The sequence below is a fragment of the Scomber scombrus genome, chromosome 4, assembly GCF_963691925.1.
Source record: "Scomber scombrus chromosome 4, fScoSco1.1, whole genome shotgun sequence".
In the NCBI taxonomy this organism is placed as follows: domain Eukaryota; kingdom Metazoa; phylum Chordata; class Actinopteri; order Scombriformes; family Scombridae; genus Scomber; species Scomber scombrus.
The window spans coordinates 15612144-15627988 of NC_084973.1; the positions used below are offsets into that span (position 1 = coordinate 15612144).

General features: G+C 43.3%; 1 protein-coding gene across 1 annotated transcript in view; it reads left to right on the top strand.

Annotated features, from left to right (window-relative positions):
- The first annotated feature begins 1724 nt into the window (after nucleotides 1-1724).
- Nucleotides 1725-15845, top strand: part of fam222aa (family with sequence similarity 222 member Aa) — a 46624-nt gene continuing 32503 nt past the window's right edge. The window contains exon 1 of the mRNA XM_062417599.1: nucleotides 1725-2618. The gene's annotated coding sequence lies outside the window, so the exon portion shown is untranslated. The remainder of the gene's footprint in view (nucleotides 2619-15845) is intronic.

Sequence of the window (15845 nt, forward strand, 5' to 3'; positions counted from 1 at the left end):
CTGCCTGCCTCACTAGAGCACAACACAGCTCTGGTTGAGTATTTTTCAATTAATTGTTCATGTGTTTGATTGACTATGCAGTCACACAGTGTAGGTGATATGATTGAACTCTGCAGGCTTTAATGTATGCTCTGTAGGTCCACTGCAACAATGAAGGAGGGAAATGATTGAAGCTAATACATTTAAGGGAATGATACAACCAGGCGCTCTGTTGTTCTGGAGGTTGCACCTCTCTGGGTGCACTTTTCACTGTTTTATTTTTTGTCATGCAGATTTCAGACCACATAAAAGACAGTACACGAACATACAGTGTCTACCTATTTTTCTGAGAGGTGTTTCTATGAAAGAACTAGCATGAAAGTGCAAGTCATAGAGATGATTTCAAAGGTAGAAGCCAGGACAGCGACATGGAGCTGCCAGGGATTGGTGAGCAATCAGATAGGGCAGAATTGATGACCTGGCTCAGGATGGATTTCTTGGAGCTGGCTGCCAGACCGAGGTAATACTTTCAGGCTCTTATCAGCACTGGCATAAGCTGAGTGCTGCATCACCCACTTCCCAGCGTCAGCTTATTATGAGAGTCCATGATGTGTGATTGCTTGTACTGCCTTTGTGTGTCCCAGGGTCTGCGTGCACCAGACACAGTTGGCAAGAAGACGAAGAAGAGGAGGAAGAATACTAAGGGATTCTGTCAAAGTAAGACTCTCCACTTCCCCACTGTTGTAATGACATTTTGCAAAAAAATAGGTGTTTTGCAAGGTTTCCAGTGTGACTCATATAAGCCGGAGGTGTCAGTGATGGAATTCTGCAAAGTTAAGTAGACAGTCACAGATATGTCATACTTTTAAGAAATACTGCCCCATTCTTGCTGAAATAAATTTAGGCAATGTAACATTTGAGGGAGTCAGTGGATACATGCTGCATAGTATATGTGTAAGAGGAATCGTTGCTGCAAGAAATGATCTAAAATAACACACTTCAAAGTATAGATCACCTAATAAATCTGACATCTTGTAATAAACTTTGTATCCCTAAGGATACAAGCCAAACTTTTGATATTATGAACTGATGATTGCAAGGCTTATTACCTGTAAGGGATACTTCTTTATGAGTTTCAAACCAATTAAGTTAAAGATAATTTCACCAATTCATAAAGAGCAGATTGATTGTGCATGCTAATTACATTTAACTTTATTCTGGTTGCATAATAACACTTAATTTCTCCCGGTATAGCTGCTACAAAGCAGCATTCCTGCAGCAGGAGGTGATACGGTTTCTTGCTCAAGGGCACTTCTGCGGGGTGGATGCCTGCAGGTTTGAATCCAATAGGGGATGGTGGCGTTAACCTTTAATTAAGCTGGTGTTTTTTTGTGTGTGTGTTTGTGTGTGTGTGTGTGTGTGTGGGGGGGGGGGGGGGGGGGGGGGGGGGTGGCGGCGGCATTGAAACACTGCAAATGATAAAATCGTGAATAAACATCTCAATCTGCATCCTGCCACTGCAATTTATATTAGACGTTTTCTTTTTTTCGTTTTTTGTGAATAAACAACGTGGTTTCAGAAGCTTGGACGCCGAGCATCTCTATGGTAACAGTCCTCAATTACCGATGATTGGCCAACCCGTGGGAATGTTTCTATTCCCTCAGTACAGTGATTGGTCGGTGGGCGGTCTGTGCAGCCTGACAGTCTGCAGCGTTCCGGGTTATTGTCAGTCTCGGCAGCTCGGCACAAGGGCAGGACCGCATCCCGGAGCTGCCTGAAGGAGCTAGCTCTTTAATCAGACTTAACCATTTGTTTTTTGGTTAATACACCAAAGAGAGTGTCTCGGAGCATTGCTATCGAGGTTACTGAACAGCCTCAGCTGGAAATCTGAGTCTGAATCGGGAGGCGAGACATCTCAGAGAGGCTGCCGACACCGCGGAGAAAGTGACGGACGGAGCAGAGCCTGATCACCGGGATTTTACATCGCATCAGTTAAGGATATTCCAGGCAGCAGCTTTGGCCCAGCCTTGATTTCTTTCAGGGTACCTTCACACAATATTGCGTAGATAATATCATAATATTTGCTTGATACATTTCACATAAGGTCGTCTTTGAGCAGACAGACCACTTTAAACCCATGCGTAACAGCAGTGGATTTTGGAATACTGCGTAGCAGTTCAACCATCCAGTCATCCGATTAACAGTTTGGTTATTTGGAGGTATCTACAAGCGAGAAGAAGAGCAACCGGGACCTTTTACTTTGTTCCGGAGGCTAAACGGTAAAAACCCGAAGCGCACTTGGTGCGCAATTCGTCCGAGGACGCTCCTGAAATTGCCAACCTGCGCTTTTGCCCTCGACAAAAAATTGGCAGCCGAGTCGAGAAAAAAGGCAAAGCTTATTAACTTTGCAGGCTAGAGGCTAGAGTGTGGAATCTAATTCGCAGGGTTGCCGGTGTGTTTGCATACCGTCGGAAGAGGAGGATAAACTTAATCAACATTTGACATCGACAAAGCGGCTGCTGGATTTTGGAGAACAGAATGAATCCTTTTTAATTTGGACCACAGAAGTGAGAGGCAGATTGCTCAGTGAATGCTACAATCTGCATGGAGTTCTAGTCTGCACTACGGAGCAATTTATGGTAAATATGTTGTATGGTGAATGTTTTATCTTTCAGGTCTGTCATTCTTTGTAACCATTAACGTAGCCACCGCCAGAACCCCGCTGAATTCTTTTGGGATGGTAAATAGCGGAGCGGGAGAGAATACTGAATGTTTGTAAATGCTCACTTTTCCCAGGATGCTGCTCACATAACGATGTCTCAGATTTAAACCCTTTGTTTTCATGCGTGACCCACAATAAAGGAAGTGTTGTAAAAATCGACTTCTTAGAGAGCCGCTCCCGAATGGCTTTAGGGACTGCTCTGTATTGGTCTTTTCAAGTGTGGGTAGCAATTAGGTGTATTGTCGAGGGTATTGCACCGCAGGCACCGCAGGCAGGAATATGTGGCACTGAAGGAGTCGCGGCTCTGAGCAAAAGGTGCGAATATCTCATCTGTACGCCCCCGTGCGTCACTGCGTGTGGGGAGGGTGACTGTAGTGTCTGCTGCAATTAGTGATTTTTCACCCTGGAGTGCTAATGATATGCAATCTCTTTTTATAGTGCCCTCGCATATTGTGACAGGCTTTTATCAAAGAACTCATAAAATTCATGGAGATGTGCGCGTCAAACTGTAAAACTTTTGTGCTGCATTGAGGTCTAGAGGCGATTTGTCATTGTCTTGTGAATTCTTCATTAAATGTGTCCTATATCTGTCTGAGGTTTAAAAGCAAATAGAAATGTCTGGTTATCTTGTATTTGAATAAGAATGTCAGCTGATAAAGTTTTGGCAGTTTCTACTCTTGTGAACTTTGAGCTTTATGGGCTGCTGAGGTTGCTCTGCAATATTTAGCTTCACCACTCACACAGCACATAAATGAGCCTGCACATTATGCTGACTGTGCAGTGGAAAGGCTGCACACTTTGTTTTATCATTAGACTACAAGCATCCTCAAAATTTATCTTCCTCACTGGCTCCAGTCATTCTCTTCCTGGCAGCCCCGCAGACAGGCAGCTTGCTGAATGTAATATGGGCCCCTACAGCAGGGCAGGCGCCCCCACAGTCAGGGCACCTGCCATAGAGCCTTCCTGGCTGTATTGAATAAAACATCCAGTGATGTATGAGGCAGTGGCTGCACCCGAGGGGGCAGAACTGCCTCATTTACTTCCTCCACTCTGTGCCTATGACCTGCTGAGCAAATTGTGCTCATATTAGCTCTGCGGCTGCTCCTCACCTAAACAAATAGTCTCCCCAGCATAATGCTCGCCTTAACTCAACATGATGGTCCGACAAGGCAGGGGAAAATGGAATGACAGAAAAGCTTTAATATCTAGGTCACTGAATTACCTTTTGGAGTTTGTAGTTCTTGTTTTGCCTCTTTATTTTCTGGCTTGCTGTTAGGTCTTTTTTCCTCTCGTATTGGACCTTCAAGTGCCTCACTGCATGCTCAAGACTTTACTTACATTTCATCTTCCTGGCTTTTGTCTTTCACCATGTTTCCTGTTGCTCTCTACTATCAACTGTTTAAAAAAATCTTAAGAAATATCAAAGATTTGTAGGTTGAAGCAGTGTTGCCAACATGTGAACCACACTAGTAATTTACTCTACTGTGCTCTACTTGAAGATGAAAGTATGAAAACTTAACTCACTAAAATAAAATCTGATATACTTTACTCATTTAGGTTGCCAGCATTTGGAAGGTTGAGAACATATTTTAGTAACGTATTAACAAAAAGTAACACCCAAAAAGAAACCAGGCATTTTTGTCAATTTGCAACTCAAATTGCATATCAGTTTGATTGATTGATAGCATATCCATTCCTTACCATATTCTTTGCTTATTAAAGTGGCTGCCTGAAGTGAATAAGTGAGCTCCACTCATGAATATCGTTAAAGTCGCTGAAGTTTAATTTCCTGCGTTGTGTATTAATCTTTTTTAATCCCTGCATGGTTTGATTGTCTCAACACCTACCTAGAGGCAGCAAAACTCATTTTAGCACTTAAGATGACTAAAATATTAGATACAGATGTGTGTGTGTGTGTGTGTGTGTGTGCACATGCGTGTGCATGTGTTGCTAAAGATCTTCCCACCCCTGAAGTGTCTAAACTATGCCTGTCCATTCTTGTGTGTCACCTAATAATGAAAGTGCTTATTTTTATTCACACAAATGAAATAGTATTTTAAGAATAGATTTTGCTGTCTACAGATTCCATTTATAGAATAACATACTGTAGATGTAATCTTTTTAAAAAAACAACTAATGTTTTCCTCTCCCGTCAAAGAAAAGACAACCATTCCTAGATAAGCTGATATCCTAGAAAAACATGAAGCTTCTTACGTGGAAATATAATGGAACACTTTAAGGAAGATGAACATTTCCTCTTAAAGCCGTCAGCAGCAGCTCATTAGAAAGCTGATCAAAGTGTTTCATTTCAGGAAAGGTCTATAACGGTTCTTGTTTAACACTTTTCATGTGCAGTCAAACAAAAGAGATGTTTCCTTTCTTGTATTTTAAAATGTTACATGATTTCATACAAACTCCAATGTGTTTGCAGTGAGATTTGTATGGCACAACAGTAGCCAGGATATAGACTCATGAAGACAAATAAAACAAAAGAGTTACACACAAATCGTGAAGAAACAAACACAAACTCTTTAGCCAGTCAGTGTGAATGAACAGAGGTGAAAACTTTTTTTTTTTTTTTCCAGCAGAGATGATGGTGTTGTTGGGATCTGAAATTGTAATGTACAGGCGGGGTGGTTCTGTTTGACTTCAGTGTTTGCATACTGAAGTATACCTTATTAGACTGTTAGCAGCTACAGTACATCAAACTGAACACTATATATATTGTAATGCTGGATGATAATTTGACCCACAGTTGTATTAGCCGCACTGACAAAGTCAGACAAGCAGTTTCTTCCCAGTCTGTTGATTTTTCTTTCTTTTCTTGCTTTATCTTCAGTGCCAGGGTCAAATACAAAAAAACATGGAAAACTGGTTCTTAGCTTTCAATATTTTAAGGCTGCATTATCAGTTAGTCTGCCTATTACTTGAATGATCAATTAATCATTTTGTCTATAAAATATCAGAAACCTGCTATCCTTTCTTAGAGCTTATAGTGACGTTTTATCTGAGCAACTGCCAAAATCCAAAGATACTTAGTTCACTATCATGTATGACACAGAAAAGCTTCAAATCCTCACATTTGAGAATTTGCAACCAGCAAAATCTTTGTGTTTTTGTTTAAAAAATGATTAAAACATTAATGTCTGTTGACTAATCAGTTTATCTTTGCAGCCTTACAATATTTGATCAACTATGAGACATCTGTAACACTTGTATTTCCCCATGATATTGAGGTGTATGAATGGAGTCATGGTGCTTAATATCTACCATAGGTTCTGAAATACCTCTTTAATCTTGTGATGACAGAATGAGATTTCACTTATATAACTTTATATATATATAATTCATATCACACAAATAAATACATAAATCTTCAGTAAATTGGCTGAGATTTTGCAGTGAAACAGTGTTAAATACAGTGCAGGCGTCTTGTTGACATAAACAGGAGCTTAAGCATTTCAATTTGAGCATGGTTTTTTGTTTAACGTGGAGTAGCTACACAAAAATAGACTGCAGGCATGTGATGGCACACATGCACCCCTGCAGTGTTTCTGATGAGTGGTATATGTTAGAGAGATGCCGTGTGTACTTCTTTGCTTGTTACTCCGCCGATGATTTCCTTTCATGTCGGCTGTATTCGGTTTACCTGACCACTGCTGTGCTCACGTGATCTGAGCTGCTGTGATGGCAGACGTTGGCAGCTCTTCATCAGGGTTATCTACAGCCACTTAGCGCATGACGAACGGTGATGATCCTCCAACCCCCCCCTCTTCCCCCTCTCACCCTCTGTCAGGCTGAATGGAAGTCACGTCTCGCCAGGCCCCTGAGGTTAATGTATAGCCTTTAATTTGGAAAGGTTGGGGCGGTTAGTGCTTCTTTTTTTTGTTTAAAAATGTACATGGAAAATACAGTCAACAGGAACTGTGCAGTTTATAGTTGGTTAATGAGTATACTAGTGTGAGCGCTGTGCAGTTCATAGTTTGCTCTATAACCCAGCCAGAAAAGTGAGGGCAGGCATGCTCCTTCCAAAGTGTTCTTGGGAGAAGAATAAAGCAAATCTGACAAGCTCTCCAACAGCAAATTTGCTCTCCTTAAAAACAATGCCGCTCTTGCCTTCCTCATGGTCACATTGATTTGTTCTGGGTGACAGTGCAGGCTGCTGTGAAATCACCCCAGCGCCATTGATCTCAAGGAGAGGAGGAGGAGGAGAGGGAATGAGAGCCTGGCGACAGTGAGCAACATGGGAAAATCCTCAGTGTGCCCCCTTCAACCTTAACCAGTAATAAAATGAAGGCTTTGGTTACTATCAGATCAGGCCCCGCTGTACTTCTCCAGCCACTGTATCGCAGTCTAGCCGGCGCTTTGATTTGTTTTGGAGGCCCGTACATGCTGTTTGATTTGCTATTGTGCCTCGCCATGTTTCACATTATCAGCTGAACTCTTTATTGCCACTGTTTTCCATGCCAGAAGCAAGGCTGTTTTTATCTCAAGCAGGCCTCTGATTAATCTCCCCCTCTATGCTGGTGTACTTTAATCTTGAATGGGAGATATCTGATTCTCCTCGGCTATTGAGGAAGATCAAACTTTAATGGAACAAGGAACTGCACATCATCCTAATCTCCATCTCCTTGCATTTTGGTTGACTGCTCTCCCTCGGGCTTTGTAGCTTTCTGCAGAAGCAGGAAATACATCAGACAGATAAGATGTTTTCTCTTCATGCTTTGGTAATTTATTCCCTGTTGACAATAGCCACCACTTTACATCTCTGCTGTTTGATTACCTGGTTGAGGGAACAGCGGGTAAAAGCATGAGAATTGACTGACACGTATAAATGGCTATCCTGTTTGACCTAAATGTGTGAAACTTTCCCAGAAGCTTTAATTGGGGTTTCTTCACAGTTTAATCCTTCCATGGGAAGCGTACTGGCCCTGTCTCTATTTATTGACATGCAAGAGATTGGGCCATGTGTGACCTACGTCATCTGTCTATAATAGCCTGAGGAGAGATACATCAGCTGCATGGAAGTATCAAGGTTCAATGCGTTTGATTATACTGCAGTCAATCCAGGAATTAACTATTGACTGCTAGTTTCTCCATTCACTTTCTCTATATCACTGAATAACAGTGTGCATTATGCTGACCAGCATCCGGACTGCGACTGGCTGGATGCATATTGTTGCAAATGGATAACACTTATTTGGTGTCACGCCTTCCACAGACGGTTTGTGTCTGTGACAAAAAGAGGCTATTACCCAATTCTAAGGCGGTTTCTGTAAGGTAATGAAATTTCCACTGACTGGAGAAAACAATGAAGTCTGGTCTGGATTGTAATTGCAGCAGCAACCTCACCATTTCCCTGAGTTCAGCGTGAATGCAACACGATTTAATAAAACTCTGGAGATTTTTATCATTTATTGCCAGCCCTGGCAGCCGCATCAGGGAGAGTAAGCTGAGGCTTGTGCAGATAAAACTCATTCAATTTACTTGTTGAATTTTAACCAAGCCAGAGACCATTTACAAGAGAGCCAGCATATGACCCACCGGGAAACGTTTATGTATGTGTTTAGGGCTACTGCAGGTCAGCTATACGTTGAATATGAAGTCGCCATTTCCTTAATCTAAATGGAGGAGTAGCTGGAATTTCCGTCATTTTCTCTCGTCTTATTATGTGTGTCAAGAGAGGGTTGAAAATCCGTAGATATTAGGCCCTGAGGCCAAAGAGCTTCTGTGTGCCTGCCTCCACTCACATACAAAAACATAGGAACATTGACATGAGGACATGTATGGACACACACTCAGACACACACACACACACACACACACGCACACACACACACACACTCCTAGCCCTGTTTTATTACCTCCTGCCTGCTGCTGGAATTGCTTTCCTCCCTCGAGTGAGCCAGGCAAAGCCGGCTTTATTGTGTTAACCTATTTGTGTGTCAAGAGCGATTGCAGCGTTCTTTATCTCTGTTTGTATTCGGACGGGGAGACGGCAGAGAGAGAGTGAGAGCGAGGAAGAGGGAGAGAGAGTGGCGGAGGAAAGCAGGGAGGGGGGGTTTGCACAGGAGCCAGGCGAGCCACCGGAGTTAGACGGATGGCCGGTCACCTCGCTCCACTCTGGAGGATAATGACTGGTTGCTTAGCAATAACCCACCCCCACCCACTTCCAGACTTGTATCCAGAGTAATCACTTTTTTCCTCTAAAAGAACTCATATATAATTACAAGCCCACTGCCTAATGGGTCTTTTCATTTATTTAGGAGAGTGGGTTGAGATCTGGAACTGGAGATTTCAGAGTTTGGGGGGTGCATATCAGCTCCTGTTTGTTGTAGGCCTGTGTGTGTGTGTGTGTATCTGCTTTGTGTTGAACAGTTGGTGGAGTTTGACCAGGATTACGACGGGGCCACAGCTATATTTCCTGTTAGATAGCCGCCACTGAACAACCTCTGACCTACGTAATGCAGCAGTGGCAGCGCATTGAGCCACGCAAGCGCACACATTCTCATATTCACGTTTTGATGGGCGACCAGAGGCTATGAGTGCTGCTTCTTGTGAGCTCTTAGTTTTATTAACATTTTTATTGAGTTGAACAAATTGCTGACCTTTTGTGGCATAATGAATGGCGCGGCCTGCTTAGGAAAAATGAGAGTTTTGGCAGAAGTGACTGGCGTCAATCCAAGCTGTTTAACTCATGATTTGCAGCGTGTTTATTCAGCAAGCGACAACATTTAATACTGTGTGAGTGTTTTGAACATTTCAAGTCTTTTTCAACTGCTGTTTTTTTTTTTTTTTTTTAAATCGCAGTCCTCAGTCAATATGTTAATCTATAGACTGTCTTTAATCGGCACTGTTCTCCTGCAGGTCTCCATAATTTTAGGTAACTGTATTTTTAAGTGGCAGGATAAAGGTATAATATCTGAACATGACCCCAATTTAAACTGCTTTTCATCACCGGCAGCCACTGATGTTGGCACAAAGTCTGGAGTCGTTCTAATGCTCAGCCAATTATCCTCTCTGATTTTGAAAATAGATTTTTTTTCCCTTCCCTCTTTTATGAAGAAGTAAAAAAAAAAAAAAAAAATTTGAAATTCCTTGTGAAGTTCATAATAAACTTTCACTTGTTTTTATGATGATAAAAAGTCAAGGCTGCTCAAACAGACCTTGTGGATCAAATTAAATGTTCTGACTTATGCCAGTGTAGCCAGTTGGTGTTGCATTCGACTGTTCATTTTTGGATAGGCAAATTGCAATTTACAAAAATCAGTTTTGTTATTGAAGCTTCTTTAAATAGTGTCAGCCGTGTCTGATATTTACCCATCTGTGCTCTCTCTCCATATCCTGTTCAGTGCCATCTTTCCTTATCCAGGCTCATGCACCATTGCTAAAAGTGACAGCTTTGCACGTCCTGGGAACTTCATACAGATAAACTACACATACAGTACTATCCCCCACCCCCATCTCTGTGGCATGCTTCTGTGGTTGCGTCTATAGGAACAGCTGTCCAGCTGTCACCGCAGTCAGCCACTCTCCAAGGCAACATCTGTAGAGACTGAATGCACAAGGGCAGCCTGCCGTTCTCTGCCCGTCCCCAAAGACCGTGGAAGTGTGTCAAGCCTTTTGGCTGCACATTACCACTGACCACATCAACCGTATCACTGGGTTTGATTGAATGTTATCTGCTCCTTTGCCACTTAAATAAGCTCTGCAAGTATTTAGTTTTTTGTCACCACCTCATGGTTCTTAAAAACAGAATGTGACTGCACAGCCGGAAAACATGGCACATTATGGTATCCATTAGATCCACCATAGTCATCTGACTCTGTATGGATATGTGTGTGCGCGCGTGTGTGTGTGTGTATGTGTGTGTGTGTGTAAACAAAATCCCAGCGAGCAAGGTGCAATGGCCTGGAACTGACGAGAACCCACTGGGAGAGTCTCTCCTTGATGTAGCGCCCCACTCCCCCTCCCCACCATCTTTTCCTCTTGGCAGCGGAGCGACGGTAAGGCAGGCGGCGGGGGGGCACAGAGCCATGTGAGTGGGGAGATGAACAGAGCTGCGGTCCCCTCTGTCAGCCACAAACTAGGATCAGGCAGATCGCATGGGACTCTCTCCTGGGATGAGCAAAGAGAAGAGGGGAGAAAGCAGCTGTTCAGTGTTTTTCTCTTACTCCTTCACCAGCTCACTTGTGTTTTTTTACCCTCTCTGTTGTCTTCTCTGAGGCTGTCATTAGCTTCTGTCGTGCTTCTTTTTTTTCTTTTCTTTTTTGCTGGGTTTATCTTTTAAAGGAGGAAGTGCTTTGAGTGTTAGCATAGACATGGATGAGATGAAAATGTGCACTTTGAAAGTGTCATGATCATTCCTTTGCCTCTTCTTGGATGTTTTTAGGAACTATTAAAGGACTTGATTTCTTCATCAGTTCTCTTGATAACTGAGGGCCTCTCAGACATACTCTGCCATTCCCCACAGACAGCTGCAGACTCAAACAGGCTCTGGGCGAAGTTTGATGGATCCTGTTTACTGGAGCTGAGAGAATGCCTGGGTATCTCAAATTAAGTGTCACTTAAAGCTTGTCTTTTAGTCAGCTTTCCATTTTGTTCCCCCATCTCTAGTGACAGCACTGTGCTGCCAATTGTAACAGGGATTGAGAGGAAGACATTTGGTGATTACACATTCTGTCATGATTGAGGGGTGAAGCCAGCAACTTAAGGGAAAACTAAATTCCATATGGCTGCAGTGAAATCTCTCCACCCATACTGAGTTACACTCAAACAGCCCCTGTCCTGATGACAGGGAAATCGCCTGCTCATGACTTATCGTTTTATCATTCAAATTTACCCCATTGATGCTTGCTGCTGTGATTGACAGCTGGGCTTGAAAGCCACAGCTATCTCAATTGAGCTGCGGCAGCCTGTTGGTAACCGTGACAATGGTCTCTCCTCTTTTCCTTGTTTTCACACTTTTTCTGCTGTCACAGAAACCTCACTGATTGCTTCTCTGCCAAGACAGCATCCTATTAATCTTTTAAATAAGGGCTGCAGCCCAGCAGTATTGTTTGCAGAAAACCGAGAGGACCTTGTGAGACCACACTGAAAAGGAAAAGGGGGCAACTGGGGCTGAATCCGTCTCATTGTGGCAAGAAAGCTGAGCCTCTTTAAAATCGACAATATTAGAAATCTAATAGCTGCTGTGGAGATAGATGGGTGTGGAGGTCTGAATATAGCCAGCACACTCTGACCCCACCTGATGACTCTGTGGGCTCTCTTGTCCTCTGCTGCTCTCAGCGTTGCTCTTCAGGGGCATTCAGTGTTTTCTCCTGCATCACAGCACTCTGAATAAAAGCCACTATGTCTATGGCCATTTTCTTTTTCTATGCATTTATTGATCCATTTCAGTGCGGTTGGAATAGTTGTTTTTTTCTGATCTCAAACAGCAAAACAGCAGCATATTTCTGAAATGGCAAACCATTGATGTATTGTGATGTGACCTAGGGAAATAAGAATAACAGCTCAAAATGTGTCCCTCTGTACATAGCTGACAATTTGTTTGAAGGAGACAAATGTGAATGAAATAACGGTGTCCTTGCACAAATGTGTTTTTTTACAATGTAGAAAAACATGTCTCACCATCTTGAAAAGGCTTTCTGCACTCTAATTTCATGGACTAAACTTTTGTGTTTAATTAGGTATGATTTGTGAACATTTCCCAAGTGGTGGGAAGTGTTTTTTGAGTCTTTGTACTTTCTTGTCAAGTGAGTGTTAATGGAGAATTGCTGCAATGCTCCTTACACCTTCTGCTATGTAGTGAATGTCTTCCTGTGCAAAATAGCCCCATAAACCAAACTTCTCAAGGATGAGGAACAAGTGGCAGCAGTATTTGCCATTGGAGTAGTTTGGAAGTTTATTCCCTATAAAGCTACTGAAATTATGGGATCACTGTGTACCTTCTTTGTGTCTTTGTTTCATGTCTGGCCATGGAAACCCAGCGAGGCAGGGCAACCTAGATGACTAATTGACTCCCAGGTCAGAGCCACATGATAGCAAGACTGCTGGTCAATGGAAATGGATATACTTTCCTCTACAGGGAGTTTCAACTGCTTTGTGATCTTCTGTGTGATCACGCACTTGTGTGTGTGTGCATGCGTATGCGCACGTGTGGGCATCAGTGCATGCACACATGCATGAGCATTTGAGCATACAGCTATTCATAGCTTTTTTCATCCTCTGTGCCTCATCATTGCTCCTCCACTTTGAAAACACAGGAAATCAATCCATTAATAATGACTTCAGAACAATATAACAGCCCTATTTATATAGGCTTAAGTCTGGCACTTCCCTGTAATCTCACATGATGCTGCTGGAAGAATATTGAGTGTTTGAGCAATAAGAAATCATTGAAGTGAAGCATTTGTATTTTTTAATTATGTGCTTTAATAACTAGAAATAATTGCATTCTAGTTGTGTATTATTTAACAGCAGTTTTAAGTGTATCCACTTCAGGTTTTTATGGAAAAATGTCGTAGAGTTTTGCAGAGGTGAAGGTTTTCTATCCTCTCTGTGTATATAGCCTCACTACACTGCTTTTTGTCATCAATGAAGTTGTCTGTGCTGTGTACATGCAGCTTTTTATGCACAGAGACATTCGAGTGTCTGAAACAGCACTTGGTCCTTGAAATGTGCATTAAACTGCGAGTCTGTATCTTTCTTCTGAACATGCAAATGCATGTGCGCAGGGAGGTCTTTTTGTTCTTGTTTGCAGGTTAAACACAAACACTGCTGTACCAGATTCACACACAAGCCCCTTCCACTTGAGTCTGATCCCCGACAACCAGCCGGATTGCTTTGCATGCAGCCACGAGCCTCCTCCCCTCCACCCGTCACCCAAATAAGATTCTCTCAGTTCCTCCAGTTTCAAAGCACTCGCATTGCTCGACTCTGTCGAAGCATGCCCCTCCTCCCTGACCCCTCCTCCTGGAGACAGCACTCTTGACCTGCTGCCCCATTGTTTCCAGCGGGGATAGATGGGGAGCCGCCTCTGCCGGCGCGATCCTTCACTCAATAGCTGCTCCATCTGTTGACTGCGTGACTCTGGGTTACAAGCAGGGATTTTGCTCCGTCTGTGCAGGGTGTGAAAGGAGCTATCTCAGGGGGCTTCCTGAATAGGGTTTTAAAACTGCAGTTGCAGGGTGTTGTGAACCCCCCCCCCCCCCCCCCCCCCCCCTCCCCACCCGTCATCAGCACAACACAGCCGGCTGGGTGTGTGCAGGATGAGAGGCCTTCATTGTGACTGTTCACAGGCCCCTAGGCAACAGGGTCACCTTGTCCCCAAACAAATGCTGCCCTCAGTGGGATTGTTGGCACTATGTGTCTGTGTTTCCATGTGTGTGTGTGTGCATGTGTGTGTATGTGTGCGTGTGTGTAAAAGGGGAGTGGGTATTTGAGTATAAGAATGCATCATCAGGATGAGGGCAGAGGCCTTGGCTGTGAGGACATTTATCTAAAATCTCTGCCTTTCACATCAAGGCCTATTCAGTGCAACCCGTCTGCGTCAGGCTTTCAGAGGACATCACAGATAGAGAAACACTCTGGGGCTGCTTTACAGGTCAAACTGCTCTCACTGAGCATTTAGACCAACAAAGCTGCTGATGTCATTTTGTATTCCTCTTGTATTTTGAGCTTAGAAAGAGGGAAAAAAAACATTGGAAAACATTATCCTTGTTTTGTCTTTCATGAATTTGACTTCCCGTCTCTTGATTTAGGGAAGAGTGCTGCTTTGGGCCTTTGAGGCTGTTCTGCGGTTCGTCCTCTTTAACAGGGGGTATTTGTGGACAAAAGCAAGTTTTGACAGCTGGTTCACCTTCAGTAATTAATGTTGAAATTGCTGTCTGCCAGACTTTGTGCTGAGGTCCTCTGTCTATCTGCGTGGGAGTTGTTATTTGGCATTTCCTCTTAAGTGAAAATAAGCAGGATCCTGCCCTCTGGGATCCTTTTCTTTCTCCTGAATAGAATTCCCTTCAACTAAAAGGATGTTTGGGATGGTTTTGTTTATGAAATTGAATTATTTATTTGAATAAATAGGTTAAAATGCTTGTATATATTTATCGTGTCTAGACTTTTATCTGCTTTTTTTCTCTCTCCCATGCTTTAACATGCTTTTTGACAGTAAATACATCAACTGCAGTTTAATTCAGCTCTTTCTTTTGTTTAAATGCAATGGGGTGGTCCTCCTGGTTTCTCTACTCTTGCCAGGAGCTTAGTCCTGAAGAGGCACAGCCAAGCACCCTTATCCCCCCTGTTTCCTGTTCTTTTCCTTTATCACTGAGCCACAGTCAACCACAGCTTCACCACGGGGGCCCGAACCCCTTAGCTGTCACAGGATGTCCCCAACACACCTTTACTTCACTTAAGATGATTAAAGTTAGTAGGCCTGCGCTATTTTGTCATCTGTGTGCCTGTTTCGACTTCACCTTTCTTCGTCAGGCCGAAAAAAGACACAGTGAGCAACAGGCATCAGACAGAGAAGCAGGCAGTTGGTTCAGGCGTGGAGGCCCCTCACCAGACGAGACCGAGTTAAAGGAGGAGGGGGTTGTTGAGTGGAATAAGTGGAGGTAGAAAACTGCAGTGACAGCAGAATGAATAAATTGAAAAATTCTCTCATTGTAAATTATCTATCGCTCGTGACAAACGATCTGATAGGCGAGCGGCCCGGGTTTCCGACGCATCCGTCCCAATAGAGCTGTGAATAACTGGTCTATCTCCACACTGCTTAGCACTGGCCCCGCACTTAATAATTCATACAGTGTGAAATATTTTCCCCGGTACAGATATGCCAAAGAGTTGCCGCCAGCAGGCGTGGGCGGTGAGGGGGGTGTCCCTGCGGTGCTAATTTGGGGGATGGTGACGTGCATAGATTTCTAAGGGGGCTCTAGTTTAGAGGAGATGCCTCAGACACATTTGCTCTCCTGTATGCTCTGTCTGTTATTGGAAAGAGCTGAGCTGGAGATACAGAGAGTGAGAGAGATAGTGCAGATGACATTTAACTCATGGCTGATCTGCCTGGAACTGGGAACAGAGCAGGGAAATACATTTCCATTTAAGCTGACTGAACTCAGTTATCAGTGACTGTGGGGACAAAGGGAGG